Genomic DNA, 17,285 nt, shown 5'->3' on the forward strand with positions numbered 1-17,285 from the left:
CACTTCACTATATTAGCTACTGCTTAAAGTGGCAGTGCCATTGGAGAGTTGTCTGCTCTATGCGAGGCCGTTTCCCACCCCAAATAAATTTAGATACCAAAGTGTGAATTTCATCCCAGTGATCAGTTGGGGGAGGTAAAGGTATCATGGAGAAGAAGAAATGGATCCGTGGTGGTATGTCCATCTTAACAATAGACACACAAGCTTGTAGGGATTTTGGGAAGTAGATCTCTCATTCTTATTTTTCGAACTATTGGGGTTTCTTAATAATTGGCTGTCGAAACATTGGCATGGCACCAGCGGAGGTAATGGAGCAAAGAACATAGGGCTGAGGGAACAGAGACATGCAGCATGTCAGTCATAGATTTCAGTTACAAATGTGTTTGTTTATAAGTGTTACAGTTAAAACAGACATTTGCTGTAAACATTTCACAATTGGGGTGCTACATGTTTCATGGTAAAATATTTGCTTCTGCCTCACTTTTAGTAATTGCTGTGTTGTTGACCTACAATGAGATACATGCTCTACATGACCTGCCAAATATGTGCCTACAGTAAGTAGTTTGAGCAGCTAATGAGGTATGAAACCGCTGTATTTGTGAAAGCACGTACAACACATTTGTTTATTAACTAATAACAGTAAATAATGACATCTTTTCAGGAGTGACATTCATTTAATTATAACTGAGAATGATACATGTGCAGTAAAATGTAAAGTCAGCGGGATGGCAATCATTGGGAATAGAATTACAGCAACTTTTGAACTGCTGCTATCTTTTCTTACATTTACTTCAAACCAATGCTAAGAATATATTCTTTTTTGCAGTGCAGGCTCTTCTATACTTATAATGCTACATTTGTTTATCTATTTTGAAACTTAACATTTTCTAAGACAAGAGCTTTGTAAGGTTTGCTTTGGATTTCTCAAGTACTGTACATTCACTAAATCTACATTACCTGGTAATAAAGTCATCTCAACATAAAGTGAAATAATAATAGGAAAAGATAAGCAAAAGTATGAAAGAATGACCCCTGTTCCGAATAAGCAATTGACAAAGAAATATTTTCTATTTTCAACATAATTATGTGTCTTTAGCCAATCAGACTGAATGGGCAAACAACACCTTATGAATAGTAGAATGTTTCATTAAATCCGCTCCATTGAACAACTCATCGGGATTCAAACGGCAGTTGCGTTTATTATGTAACATGTCAAATATAAAATGATATGAGTCCAGAGAAGCACAGAGATGTTAATATAAAAGACACTACAAATGTGGTTTGTTCTTTGATGATTGTGTTGTAATATGTATGGCTCATTGGCCCAGTGCAAAAAGGCACTCTTGAGAGCAGTGGAGCTCAGCGCTTTTGCTGGGAGCTGATAGCTAAAGAATGAACTTTATCTGCAGGGAGTAAAGTAGATGGCGAATGTTAAGCTCCTTGATTCGACAACAGGATGCAATCTTAATCCCTTTCCATGTCTGAGAGTAATGAGATTAGAGAAGCTGAGATGGAGCGTGGCAGAATTCCTGGCAGAGATTTTAGCTTTTACTCTCCATGTGGCTCTCAAAACCTTTTCATTTTCATCCGTTGCTCATTATATCTCACATTTCCGATCAAATGCACCCCCTTGTATCATTCATGATTTTCGTTTTGGGAGAAGACTTGAAGATTTGAAAGCGTAAACCCAATTTTCTTTGTTCCCGTTAGGCCCTAAGGACACCATGGTGCAATCTATTTCCTGCTGTAGCAGCATGCATTGGAAGCAACATTGGCATGCTTGGAGCACCGCTGGTGCGGAGAAGAGATGTGGTTCCTTCCAAGTCAGGTTAAGCTATTATAACAGACAATGATAAAGAGCCATTGATACTTTCTTCAGCCCTTAGCTGTGTGGGCATTATATGAAGCTTAAGCGCAAGTTCAGTCAGGAAGACTATCTTTACACACCTTTTCATTCATAATCACAATCAGCTGATTGGGGGGCGTTCACTTTAAAGTATTCATCCAGATTCTGCACAGTTTTTTCTTAAGCCAATTACATTGTTGCTGCCAAACTTTAAAAAGTGTTCTCTTCTCTGCTGCTGTCAGTTGTCATTTCAGCTCAAAACAGCAACGCTCCTCCACCCCAGTCACCTCCAGTCAGCATCAGAGTCATGCTCCTCATTCATCAGCGGATCGCACTTCAGCATCCCTACTCCTCAGGTATCCTACTTCATGAGTCCAAGAGCCAAAAATTTGCACTATTAAAATGTTATGCTTGTATAATTAATTATTGTTAGATTCTAATGTAAGTCTCTCCTGATTGAAATACATAAATGTGTTTTTATTCATTAATTTTTTAGTGGGTGGGTGCTGGAGCGAAAGATCCCCCCACCCCTTAGTTACTTTTGCACCACCTTTCATGCCTTCCATTCTAGCACAAATGTAATTCTTTCTTGATTTCATATAGGAATTAAATAACAACTGTTGTTTCAGATTTCATCAGGTGTAGCTAACTAGCTAATTAAGCAGCTTGTAAAATACTTGTACTGCAATGACACCTCTAGTCCCCCTTAATGCTTGGCTTTTCCAGAGGTGCACGGCAGCCCAGCACATGGACTAAGCTCTATCTGGAAACAGGCAGCTAGCTCCATCCAGTCCTGGATGATTCCCATTGAAAAGATTAGGGAAATGGCTGTGTACTGCATATAGACTGTAAATAAGTGGATGTAGTCATCGTGACGTCAGCCATTGGTTTGTGGACTGCCTTTATTGACGATTTGGCCGTCGCTTTCTTGGATTACCGGTGAACAAAAGTTACCATATTTGGAATGCGGAGGAGTGACATAGAGACACCGTATATGTCTTTGGTAGCTGCAGCGACCTGTCAATCACAGTAAACCTGCCCTAAAGCATACTCTGCTTTATGGTCTGTTTGACTCTAAATGAGACCATAATTTACTAAATGAACATCATGCTGTATTGAAGAAGACTTGAAACTAGTGATTACGGCCCTAAACTCATGTTTACAATGTTTACTGAGGTAAACAAGTCATTTTCTTATAGACTTCCATACAATCAGACCTCAGACCCTGATGGTCAGTAGAGAGAATGCAAGTTTCACTTGGCAGAGCCGGAGGCGGCAGCCTGGTACTCTATTTTAACAAAGGTCGGGAGGTTAACAAAGGTCAGATTTAAGGGGCAATTAGTCCCTTATTTTAAAGTTTTTCAAACTGTGTGTTTGGGTTGTACGGGAGAAGAGGCTTCAGGGATGAAGGGAAAAACTTATGCTATTGGATGGTTGTGTTAACCAGGATGAAGAGAAACACACAACCCTATGTTGAAATATTTTTGATGTTCATGTTACTGTGTTAGTCTGAATGGGAAACCAGTAGAGCAGTGATGTATTGCATAGCAGACTATGGATCCTGGCTGTCTTATATTACTCTCATAAAGTCCACTGAGCTTTCATTATTTTTTGACGCAGCCACGACTCCCTTGCTCCCTTTGGTTCAACTGTCTAGATGAAACCAAGTCCCCGCTGTGCTGCTCCCAGCTGTTAACTCATACAGTAAATTCTGTAACTCGCTTCATCTCTGATAATAAGGTGCGCTTTGGTGAAAGCCCTGATATGCCATAGTAAAAAGGGGGGTCAGGCCTATACTCCCTCAGCCCCATGTTCCCTATAAGCATCATATAAGCTGGTCCATGTTGATATCTGTCTATAATAGAGATATCAAGCAAACAATAACCAATAACAGACAGACAGTACTCGTATACACGCAAGTACTCGTTGCATTCGTTGGTTGGGTTGCTTAGGTTTAGACATGAGGTAAGGGTCAGGGTAAGGATATCATCGTAAGCCATAGACAGAGTATGGCCATGGTCATGCCTTCCCATAGTAGGAAAATAATATTGGCCCCGGGAACATCCGGTGACACCATTCTGCACAATAGTTATCTATTTGATTCCGTTTGTTGTATTTTCTGAGCAATGGGTCTTCGGCACAATGGGCAATGGTTTTCAGGACAACAGACAAATGAGCTTTCGGTTCAATGGGACATTTTTCTGACTATTGAGGTTTCAGAATAACGGGCTGTTGGAAAAATGGCATGGCACTGACAGTTGTACTGATCTGAGGGAACATAGGGCTGAGAGAACATAGACACGCTTCCATTGAAGGCAAAATGACAGATCATCAAAAGATACTATGGTATTATGTATGCAGATGATCTTGTGATTCTTAGTCCATGTAGCGCTGGTCTTCAGCAGCTCCTAACTATATGTACGTGTATGGTGTAGAACATGATATCAAATACAATGCCAGTAATAGTGCTGTCTTGATCTGTTGAACCAAAATTTCCTGACTTCAAATTGTCTCATAACAATTGTGTCTGCGATAAGGTAAAATATCCTGGTCATTTTATTACAGAACAGATGACCGATGATGATGATATTTACAGGCAATGTCGTAGGATGTATGCACAAGCAAACATTCTCTCATGCAAGTTTAGTATGTGTGCTGAAGGAGTGAAGATGTCTCTTGCAGATTGTGCCATTTAATGCATTTGAGGGCTGAAAATGTCTGCTCGACAGAGGCAGTAGATATTGGGATTGTCACCGCCAAACATGCCAAATTGTAATGTCACGTAAAAACGTCTACATATCTTTAAACGTTAACTCTTACTACTACAAAGTTCTGCAAGCTAGTTTCACAACAGTCACGCTAGCCCACTGACCAATCAAGACGCACGTTAATGCTGACGTACTAAAAATCTGATTGGTTGAAGACTATGACAATCAACAATATCGTCCTCATTTATTCAAACTACTTACTTGTAATTCTGAAGGCCTCCGGGCAGATTTTTTTATTTAGAGACAACATAGGGGCAAAATCTGATTGGATAAAAGCTCTACTTAAAACATGCTGCGCAACTGAGGAAGACAGTAGCTATGCAATGAGATAATACGCTAATGGGAAACAATATTTAGAATATATGTTGTGTATTTATGAAAAATAATAAAATAGCTATAACTTTGTGATTCTGTCTAGGCCAGCAGAGAAGGCCTTGCTGGCCCTGACGGCCCACCACTGACGCTACCAAGCCCAGCTGTGGAGACATTGGTACAACTGTCTCTTTGTAAGGCATTGGTAGGCCTATGTACTCTTATTGTGCTTTTATCCAAATATGTTCCAAAGAAAACTAAGATGGTGACAACCGAAATGCCCAACTTGAGGCTTGGAACTGCAGTGTTCAAACCAATGGGTGACATCACTTTGACTACGTCCATTCCTTATTTATAGTGTGTTGGGAATAACTAATAAGGTTAAATGTTACAAATCGCGCCTCTTATATGATTGCCTGTAGCAGGGAACAGAGGCTCCATCACACAGTCTGCTTTGCATATACATTGAACCCGATTGTGGGAAAAGGCTCTTGACCTGACCCCTGTGCTCTCTGACATTTGGACCAAAGTAAAGACGCTGGTGGGATAATTTAGAAGCAGCACCCCTGCTAAGGTATGTTCCTCGACTTTATCACATTTATGGTTAGCTATATTTTGGTGTTATTGCTGCTGTGACAATGAAATTAATTGCTATTCTGTTTAATTTGTTTTAAAGCCTGCACAGGTGCAACAGCAAATGAGGAGGCCCAAAATTAAACTGCTTAAGGAGTAGAGATTCGCTGGAACAGCGCCTACCACATGCTGCACCGTCTGGTGGAGCTCAGAGAGCCTGTTTGGGCAGCTTTAACGATGCCACAGAGGAGGTAAGATAGATAGATTTCTGGCTCAAAGGTAGTGCCACAGCTTAAAATGCAGGAAGGAATGCTGCTGGAAGAAATGTAAAAACACGTGGCAAGGGAAAAGGGAGAACATGCCATAATGCAGCTGAGGGAGAGGCTACACACACACACACACACACACACACACACACACACACACACACACACACACACACACACACACACACTGCAGTTGATGAGCATCATGTCCCTACGCCACTTGACTCTAGGTTCAAAGCTTCCAGTCGTATAAGTGCCATTGAAGCAATAAAAAGGCTAACATCTGATTGTCGTGTCAAAATTGGGTCTGCTCAAACCCTCCAATCACCATCAGAATAGCCCTCAACATCACACTTGTAGTGAACTTGTAACACCAGGTAATTATTTGTCCTTTATTTGAACAAACTGTGGCGTCACCTGGACAACAGCGTGATGCAGTCTAGGAGAACCGAATATTGGACGATTGGAGGACCCACCCAAATACTGGGAAAGACAGAAGTTAAAAGGTTCTCTATACGATATTCAGAGCACTAATATCAGCTTTGTAAAGACATAGTGGAGTAATCCCTGATTGTGCCCGCATGTTGTCCATACCTTATCCGCACTCACTGCGGGGCAATGCGGATCCAGATCCGATCTTGGAGCCTACAGACCTGACAGTAAATGTGTCCTGGCACGATCGGATGACAAACGTTGCGTTGAAAAGTGTAACAACGGCCTTATAGAATCCATCGATTTTACACATCAAAGTTTGTTTACAAGTGTTGGCGAGTTGTACTGCATATGTGAAAAGTTCAAATAAAGCCTTTTGTGGCTCCTGAGGGATCAGTGTGAAGCCTGATAAATGTCCCCACGTTCAAACACATTTATCTGTCTAAAACCTGGAGGCATGCTTTTCTCAAGTTGCCTTTAAGATACTACATTAGTTGCACATAGTGAACTGTCATGTTATTCTGTATGGAACATTTAAACTTGAATGCAATCTAAATCTTAGAAGGGGTAATGAGACCAGAGAAGTTATTTTTAAGATACATTTCAGGGGGTAATCATGGCCAATATCTTTTAGCACCTGATTTCATTCTTCTCCATTTCAACCCACCTTCTGAACAGCCATAATAATAAAACAGCAAAGCACATTCTCCATATATTTCAAAATGTCCTTATGGAACAAATTAAGAAAATGTATTGATATTTAAATGTGTTTCTGATTGGTGCAGTTTCTCATCTTTCGGTCTCTCTTGTTCTCCACCCACACCTTCATTTAATTTTAATTCGTTTCAATATAGAGATATTCAAATGCAGTATTATTCTAAGTAGCGATGAATGTTAATGCTAGATAATTACATTCAAGTGCGTACACGCTAACGAATACCCTTAAAAGCCACTTGTGATGTATTTTCGGAGTGTGAGAGCAGAGCAACACTTCCACTTCACTACATCGGCTAAGCTCCTCCTAGTCACTTTAAATAGCAAATCCATTCTAAACGAATGTTGCAGATTGCCACCAACTGAATACCCCTTTGCTCACTCCTCCCTCACCAAGACTGCAGTAGCGTGAGCTGCAAAATTCGTGGTAACGCCGTTGATTGACAGTTTTGCACTCTGCAGCTCACGTTACCTCAGTTTCACAAGCATGTCGGAGAACTACGGTGGCCTGCAGGTAACAAAAAAATGTGAAAGGCTCTCTAGAGCGGGTGTTTGGTATGTCCGTTCTGGGCTACTGTAGAAACAGTGGGTATAAAGTGCTCATTCTAAGCTAATAGAAACGCAACGATTTTTTGTTTCGGGTGATCAAACAGTAATTCATCATTTATCCACTGAAATGCAACACACTTCACCTTTAATAGTGCAAAGTATTAGTTTCCTTACTCTGGTGTTTTTTCCTGGTCACCAACAACATTCTCAAGTGTGCTTGAAAAGAAAATTGCTATAAATAATTATTCCACTTTATCATGAATATGTAAATAAAAAAAAAAAAATCTTGACATACTACCAGCCAAGTCTTTAAAAGTGATTGAAGCCACAGAGCTTGCTGATAAAGATAATTGAATTGTCTGCATGATTGACGCGCCATGGGAGATGACTGGGACGCAACACAACAGCTTGCTCGTGTTAGTGTGAATGGATGTTTGCATACATCTCGTATTGGTTTTATACTGTGGGTGTACAGCTGTGCGGCTTTAAATGTCACTGCTGTCGTTGGTGATGTACTTCTTAAATATGTTATCTGTTAATAAGCAGGCGACCGGAGAGTCGGAACCGGGTGACAAAATGTATGAGACCTTTTCTTGGTGGAAAATCCACAGTGCCTCTTGGAGGTGTGGGAATTTCTGCATTTGTCTGGGCTGAGAGCCAAGCAGGGGATTTTATTTTGCAAGTTCAATGAAAGCTCGAGGTCATTATTGGTGGAGGACAGAAAAACCAAAGACTTCCTCACAATCGACTACCCTATTAGGGTACTTGGAGAAAATGAGGAAAGGAAGGGTTGAAAGTGAATGTGATTAGGAATCAGAGGTAAAGAGAATCGGAACAGTTGCTTTCATACGTTGTTTAATACCGTTGTGCAAAATGACTATGCTAGCTGGGAGAAAAAGTCATGATTTTGCTCGATGAACTCGATGTAGATCTCTATTAAGAAGTTGCTTTCTGTGTTTACTTTTGTTGGTCTCAGAGTCGAGCGTTGGAACAATTCATGTGAAATACAGCCCAGTCTCACTCCCGTGGCCGTGGTTATGCCGAGAGTAAAGGAGGAAGTCAGGTGAAGTATAAAGCAATAAAGCCAGTGTTTAATTAAGCATGTCGTGATGGATAGATCACAAAAACACAGGACTTTTACCCACTTAACAAATGTACTTATTTGAACCAAAACCAAAATATTTTCCTAAACCCAGTAGTGGGAGTACCAAGTGGTTTTGTTGCCTAAAAAACACTCAACAGGACTTTCACTCAAGAGACTGATCATGTCAGGTGTGAAAGCAAAAGTAAGCATTGACTTATTTTAATTTAATTATGTACGCAACTCAAAATTTCTCAGCTCGAGACCCAAATGAGAAGATTTGGTGTCTCCCCGTGAACCAAAACATAAAAAAATACATCATGAATTAACATAACATCTACATTTATAAAGAACTAAAGAACATTTAAAATGTACAGGAAACAGATTTATTTCATAATAATGGTTCAGCAATGATCAATTTGGTGACTGTAATGCTCAATTAAGTTTTTTTTTTAAGTCTATTGACATCTCATAACAATTTGCAGTACAAACATGCATTAAAAATGAGGACAGAGAAGTAGGCAATACACTCACTATTTTAGCTGGAGTGGGTATTGTGGTCATGTATGTAAGGTCACAGCAGTAATCATGTTTGCTAAGTTGCGTCTAGCTGAGTATCTCACTGTTTTCTATGAAATCACAGTGATAAAATTCCTCTTATGCGCACTTACCAACCGTGACTTTAAGCTCCATGTGAAAATTCTGGACCTTGACAAAATTAAATGATCAGAGCCGTAGGATTCGGAAAATGTCATCAAGTCCTGATTACAGTGACCTCCAGCGTCTCCAGCTTGTACAATACTCTGCTTTTTAGACTAACCAAAGAAGAAGTTGCTGTGTCCTTGCTTAGTGATACACATGTCCACATCTATGACAATGAAATATTCAAATCACACAGCTCTGCTTGTGATGGGCTCCTTCAAACAAGGACAAGAGCTAAGCTTCAATAAGCAGAGTAGAAACATGCTGAAATTCTCATGATAATGATTTCTACTTCCATTAAAACCAAATAACAAATATTGTATTCAAAAGGCCTGTGACCATTTTATGACTGACATCTTTAATGACTTTTCCCCAGAGTAACTGGAGGCATCCTGAATCTACAGCATAAAGTATTCAACAAATTTACTCAGCGAGTGTTTGTTGTTGACCTAAAGGAATGTGACACGGAACCCCCAGGAATTCCACACAAGTCCCATTATTGACTCTCCACAGCTGCTTGTGTACACAGCAATCATACAAAACATTCATTTTTCATTCATCGGTTTGACTCATGCCACACTGCGTGCCGTTTATCTCCCTCAATTCTCTCATTTGGGAATTTGCTCTCGTTGTTTCTTACTGCGTGTTTTTGCTCAGCGAGAGATCATTTTTTTGTTAGTCTATCCGAAAAGATGGTTTGTAAACACAACGCCAAGCCATGCAATTCATCACACCCGGTCGCGGTCTCATAAGTGCCATATGAATTTGAGCTAGACTGCCATAGTGAAGGTCAACCAGGAATTTCATATCCAATGATTAGACAAGACTTGGCATGAATGGGCCTCTGTAATTGATTGATGGGCCATTGCTTCATCGGGCTTCTTCCATCTGTTTCATCGTCTAACCATCCTTTGCATTGTTCCCATCTCTACCTGTTGTTGCTCAGAATTACTGCACTTGATTTTGATTTATTTCATCCTCATACTGCCTTCGTGTCTGTCTGTTCATTATCTATGAATTTTCCTCTCTCGTTCTGCAGCTTTAACTTCACACACAAAAAGAGTGTGAAAACTCATCGACCTTGGGTCAATATAGGATTGACACAATGCTGCGTTAACTTTACAAACAACCCACAGGTAGAAATCCGTGACAATAGCCCGGTAGTATTGTTTTTGTATTAGTTTTGGGTTATTTATACAAACTAAAATACAAAAAAAGGGGCACAACGTCAGGTTAAATGCATCAAGAAAAAAAATAGGATGAAATAAAGAAACGTATAAAGTGTGTCTTGTGTCAAGGAGTTGAGGGAGATAGTGAGCAGATTAACGAGCCACCCATATAAACCCGGCCCACAGCTTCACACAGGTGCCCTTAATCAGCATTTAGCTGCAACCCCGGGAATGTGAAAGGGACTTGAGATCAAATAAATAAGAAATAAAAGAACAGTATTCAAAGTGGTAAGTGGGCTTACTTTCATGTAGCACTGTACCAAATAGTGAAAAGCATCATTCAAAAAGTTGACATCCAAATTTGATAAAGATAAGGCAACATTGATATTAGTATTGTAGTAGACTTAGATTAGTGTTGGCTGCAGATAGGATTGTTACCGACTGGTGTGTCCAAAAGTCGACATTTCTAATCATTTCCAAAATTCACAACATATTTGCAGCTTGTGAATTACTCTGCCTCAATCCATATTCCATTGGCGTTAAGCTTTTAAAAAAATAATATTTTTACTGAGGCACAAAAAAAAACCAGTTTGGTATCCCGCATGCAAAGGGATGACGCACCTATATAAACTGGGTGGTGTTACAGCAATTTAGCAGCACCATAAATTACATACATTTATATGTACAAGAACACAAAATCAGTATTTATTCTCTTTTATTTATTTATTCTCTGATTGCGGTCTCTGCAGCCCACAATCACTTCTTTTGTTTATGCTGTGGGTGATTATAAGGCGTGAAAGTAAGCCTGCTTAGCCCTTTTGAATTATGTTTTTTATTTTTTTATTAGCTCCCAAGTCTAATCCACATTAGAAGGCTGAGCCATCAGTGAGCGTGTCTGTGAATTTGGACATGTAGAATAAAACCCTTTGAGTAGTAGGAAGACCAGAAAGGCAATCTATAAATACAGTCTGTTTATATGCACATAGTTTTACACGACAATACATAAGTGAGAGTTTTAAAGTAAAACTTGAGGTTATGTCTAACATTGGGTTTAAGTAACCATGTTTAAGTTTGGTTACCAAAACGGTAATATGAAGAAAAATAAATAACACCAGCACTGGGTCAGAACAACCCATTTGCTTGACTTTGATTGGTGACTCAGTGGTTTTCTATTCATGACTGCAGAAAGGTGTTCTTTCTCAGTCTGACGAACATTGACCGTTAATTGGATCAGTTCTCCATCACAGCTCTGGGATCAGCGGGTCATGTTACCGTCATTAGTTGTGGTGACAGGACAGGATGTGCTCCAACCGGGATGCCACAGACAAATACATTGGTCACGACAGTCTTGTGTAACTCGGTATCCAACAGGATTGCCACATCCAACACATTCTCACTCCCAACTCATCCAATATGGACGCTTGGTCAGTGGCACTACGCTTCAAACTATGACGCTCTAGATCACCTTCTAGTGTCAGTTTTAGACTTGTCAGGGAAAGCATGTCAGTATTCACATATTACATCTATAGTGTTATTTCAAAATAAACTTCTGTGTTCAGGAAACGTAGCCTACAGTCTCTTTTCAAAATAAAACGTCCAAACAAAAGTACTCGGTTGGGTTTAGGCAACGTGTTATTGGTTACGATTGTGGTTTGGGTGAAAACAAGTAGGTTTGTTACATGAAATAACTATGTTTGTTACATAACTGCCATTAGTTAAGATGTAATTTAAGGACTAAGTTAAAAAAAGTCAACATTGACTTAATTTCACACGGGACACCTCCTGTGTGAAATTCCTGTGTTTACTATTGACTAGGTGTCAGATTATATTCACCTGTGGTGACAGCTCTCATTCCTTCCATGTTAACACCACAAATGTCTGTCTACATTTAAAGAGATCGACTGATTAGTCATGTTGCAACAATTGCCCCTAATTCTGCCTTATAATAAATATGACATACACCTTGCAGGGTAGATGTGATAACATGTTTTATAACCACAAAGCTGGTCTGTTAATTTTTCCTGTCTTTTTCGTTTTTTCTAAAAAACTTAAAAAAAGAAAAATAAATATAGAGGAAAACATTTCAGACGGTGATGTTTCATAAATGTCACATTAAACAACAGATCAGTCTGTACTGCTCAGATGTCCTGTTGGATTTTGTTCCACTCCCATCATTTATTCTTGCCAACTGTGTAACCATATTTTGCAACCCACACACTGTCTCTCCTCTTCTCTTTATCTCTTTAGTGATTTAGTTATTTATTCTTCTTCTTTGATATGGTAAAATCATGGTGCTGGAACAAATCAAAGAAAATGTAAGTGCATCAAGAGCTACGTTTTAATTGGTAGAATTATTGAAATGGATCATGAAACTGTGCATACCTTAAAAACAAACAAAAGAACATTTATGATTAAAGGAATTACAGAAAATGTGCCTAAAGTAAGTAGAATTGGCCTTTAGGAGGGACTTCATACGACAGTAAGCATGATCCACACTTGTACAGTAAAGGCAACCAGTCTGTGTTGCCTTATTTGTCAGAAATCCATACATTTTCCTGTTATTTCTGACCATTTAATAAAATGGTTATACTTTGGTGAAAAAAAGTGAGGAGGTAGGTTCCAAGGAGAGGGGTGTGGGGTTCAGAGAGGGGAGTCAATTGAAGAAGTCACGTCCTGCTTCAGAGCATTTCATTCTCCTTTGCTGGCGGACTTAGAACCGACGATAAAAAGTGCATGACGCGACGTACAGTACTGTTTCTCCAGCTACGAGGAGTTGCCAGAGAAGGAGGCAGCTAATGTGCCTAAACAGCCCAAAAAGCTGCCGGACTAAGATTGAATACTACTGTTAAAACCACTGGGAGAGTCCAGTTGCATTGTAAACCAAACCTGAACTGAAAACAGAAACATCGGCATTGAAACATACAAAATGTTGTATTAGCAATGAAAAAGTTCTGCTGACAAATCCAAGCATACACACATTCAGTCTTGTTTTGACCATGCACTTAAATGACCATGTGATCATGTGCTCTTCTATTGTATTCATAATCAAATGACGTGACCATTTTGTACAATGCTTAACAATATTAATACAGATATTTGGTATATTCTTTGTAATTTTGTAAAATTCTTCTGTACATTCAGTATCAAATGTAAATTACTTTCCAATGTTTGGTATAGTTTTTGTAGAAAAACCTGCAGGCTAACAAAAAAAATTATTGAAAGAAAAGCAAGAAAGTGAGTAAGTAAGGAATGTTGAATGAAGTTTTTTGTCCGTGACCCGGCTGTTCTATCTGACTGCGTTCCCTCCTCTGTTCGACTGCAGCTAATGAGAGCGACGGCTCCCTCATGACAACCTGTGGGAAATACATCTCTAAGCTCCTGTGTTGGCTCTAAAAACTTTGTTGTGCAAATTTCCAGAGGTTGGATTTGGATCCCTCCTGTGTTGGTTTACCTACTTCCAGTGACTGGGCAGTAACATGCTGTTCATACGCTTGACCGAATCTCTCCCTCTGCTTGTCTGTCTTTTCTTTCTCTCAGTTTATCTTTCCCTTTTCCCAGACTTGACCGGTCTCTCTCTTTACACCCTACTTCATGCCTCCTTTTATTTCCCTGATAACTTCTTCAAACACTTTTTTCAGTTTTTCTGCATGAATTAATCTTTTTGTTTGAGTGTTTAGAGACAGTTTTCTGATGGGCTGTGTCATTTCTTCACTGTGAAGAACTCTATTCCGGGAGATGAAGATAAGATAATCCTTTATTAGTCCTGCAGTGGGGATGAGAAGGAGAAGAGTCATGCTTATTCACAGAGCTAGTCAAAACGAAAAGGAAATTAAGATTTATGGCATGTCGCTGGCTCTCCTTATCCTAAATGCAATTAATGGCAAAATACTAAGAATAGTTGAACTGGATCCATACTAATGATGTCATCAATTTACTCACCTCAACTGTCTAAATCAAACCACCAATCTTCCACAATGTTTTCAAAAACACTGAGTAACTACTTAAGACTGACAGTACATGTTATTTGGGAATGTGATAAGCTAATGCATTGAAGAAAATATTGTGACCAGGAGTATCAAAGTTGTAAAGGACACCCTTAGTTGAAAATATATCTTGTTATTTAGGATTCAGGACTTTCTTGAAGATAAGCTTTGGTATTTTTCAACCTGGACCTTATTTTCCGATGTTTTTTGTGGGGACAACCATTTTTGATATTGGTCCACTATTGAACAAGAGTACCAAAGATGGCAGTCGTGAAACTGGCTGCAATGTATTCCCTCGCACAATTCTGCACTGTCAATGTGTTTCACTCAAGGTGAAGTCTCGTTCTAAAATCCCCCGAGGGGTGACTTGTTGCCATAAGTTTTATAAGTTTTATGACTTTAACTTGACTGATTAACGACTCACGTGACTTCTGAGTGACTTACGCCCCACGTGAAAAACGCCTCACATTAATATGTAAAGGTTTCGCACGGGACTTGACCAGTAGACTCCTGGCCAAAAGACATGTGTTTGTTTGACAGTAATTAGTTTTAAGAACGCACACATCCAGCGAAACATCCCTTTCCATCACACAAGAGAGCAAAACTTTTTCAAGCCCAGCCCTCCACATCAGCCCTTTCAGACGGCCAGGTTGTAAGTCATCCTCTCATAGCTCTCTCTGTTCCAGTGGTAACTAACCCTCCATCCTAGCATTCTTTTCTCTTCTCTTATCCCAAGCTGTAATTTGCCTGCACAAATACAACCAGGGAACTTACTGGGGAACACTAGATCCTGAGCTGTATTGGCACATTTTTGCAGCTTGCCGTTCCCTGACTTGCAAGCTCACCATCCCATCGTGAGCAAACCATCACACCACCTTCTTCACCCCCAGCTCCAAACTCTGACTTGCGTATTTCATGGACTTGGAGTTCCTCTCTCCTGAGAGAAAACAGAAGGTCCCAGCATATCCCTGAAATTTCTTGACATCATCTTCTACTCCGTCTCACTTCAAGCATTGCTGCCTAACAAAAAAATCCACTGGATTACCTTATTTGTTTCAAATGATCTGTCTTGGAATCTATGTTCCTACTGGCATTCTTCTGCTTTCTGTGCTGCTCAAAGTTCACTACTACTACCCAGAGCTTCTATCCATTTTGACACCCAAGCATGTCTGACAGTTCCATTCAACACTTTCATCTACCACCTCCAGTGCAGCAAGAGCAACCAGTCCGGTCTACCTCTTTCGACTAAATTTGTACCTAAGTCTAAATGAACCCAACCTAAGTCAAGCTTTTGCTCAAGACCTTCTGTTCATCTCAGTGACAGGCAAAGTGGCCACAAGCTTCTGGTGTCACCACAACTTCTGCAAAATCTTGTCCGGATCCTGGACCCTTAATCATTCATAATCATGGCTCCCCTCCATCTTCCATATATAATAAATTATTCTAAAACCATATTGTCATTGGTGTGTTTTTTGTTAGTGAAATCAAGTTTTTTAATAGGTTCTGGGAAAAAAGACCATGCCTCAAACATATTCCATTTCTGCAGAAAAGTATTTATGCACATCTGATTTGTTCACGTCACCTTTACTCAGTTTCCACATCCCTCCCCTTCTACAGGAACCCCTGGAACCCCTCAGAGCTCACAAAGAGATGGCTGACTCGCTTTGAGTTTCAACTCCCCTGGCTCCCTCTTGCCTCCAGCTGACACCCGTACAACATCGTTCTCCTCCATGACCCTGATTCCTCCCCTCATCCTTTTATCCCTTACCCCTTATACCTCCATCCCTCTGCCCCAAACTCTTCATACCTCACTCTTCATCCCCTCATCCCTACATCCCTCATCCTCCTTCCCTTAACTCATCTGGCTGGAAAAAAACAATGCAGTGCTAAATTGTAAAAGATTTTGCTGCATTGACAGGTACTAATGAAGACTTAACAATAAGCAAAACCAAGGACAAGTTTGGATTAGATAATGAAATCAATGGTCACTCAGTTTGAATAGAGCTTTAGCAGAGCTGAAGCACTCAAGTTGGAGGAAGGTGTAGTTGGATGGGTTATGTGCAATGTGGAAAGAAAACAGAAATATATGTGAGCAGAACATTTACTGATCAACAGCTGGAGATGCATTAAATAATGATAGAGAGGAAAATAAAGCTTGTGCTATACAGTTCTTTTTTAGTTAATGTGAATTCACTGTGATATGTGGTGATTAGCATCTCTGCGTGACAACACTAGCAGGCTGCAATGCATCATCATGAGTGTCACGCCTCGGTGTCGGCCAGCTACAAACAGCAGCGTATCACTGCTCACCGGCTGCTTTATAAACTGGCATGCCATTCATTGTGTCCAACACTCCTAACACTGGTGTCTACATCAATGGGTTGTAGGAATGGGTTAAGATGTTCCTCAGAGCTATGTGAGGAGGACTAGCCATACAAGTGAGAAAACTAAGAATGGAGGGATTTTGGTTCCTCCTATCTAACCTATAAGCAGGCTATTCCCAGCACCCCAAATCTGTGATCCATGTTTCCTTATTTGTGTAATCTTCCCCCAGTACTGATGAATTCCACAGAGCCAGGAGGAATCTATACTGAAGGTCAGATGTGAGAAAAGCTGGTTAATATGGGAAGCAGTGGACTCTCTTCTACCTCTCTTCTCTTCTTCTAACCCTTTTCTCAGGTAAAACATGTAACCAAAAGGTAAAGAAATTCAAGTCAGCCATTGATTTAAACCAAATTATAGATAATACATTTTTTTCAGTAGCATATTCTTCTTATATCTTACAACAGCATGCCCTTAAGGATGCACACATACGCATGGGGCCATGATTCACTTTACTGCATTGTGCAGTAAATTATAACTTTCCTAGAGACACTGGACCTACCAGTAA

This window comes from Cebidichthys violaceus, unplaced genomic scaffold (assembly GCF_023349555.1).
Source record: "Cebidichthys violaceus isolate CVI_PGR_0920_01 unplaced genomic scaffold, fCebVio1.0.p SCAF_6, whole genome shotgun sequence".
Classification (NCBI taxonomy): Eukaryota; Metazoa; Chordata; class Actinopteri; order Perciformes; family Stichaeidae; genus Cebidichthys; species Cebidichthys violaceus.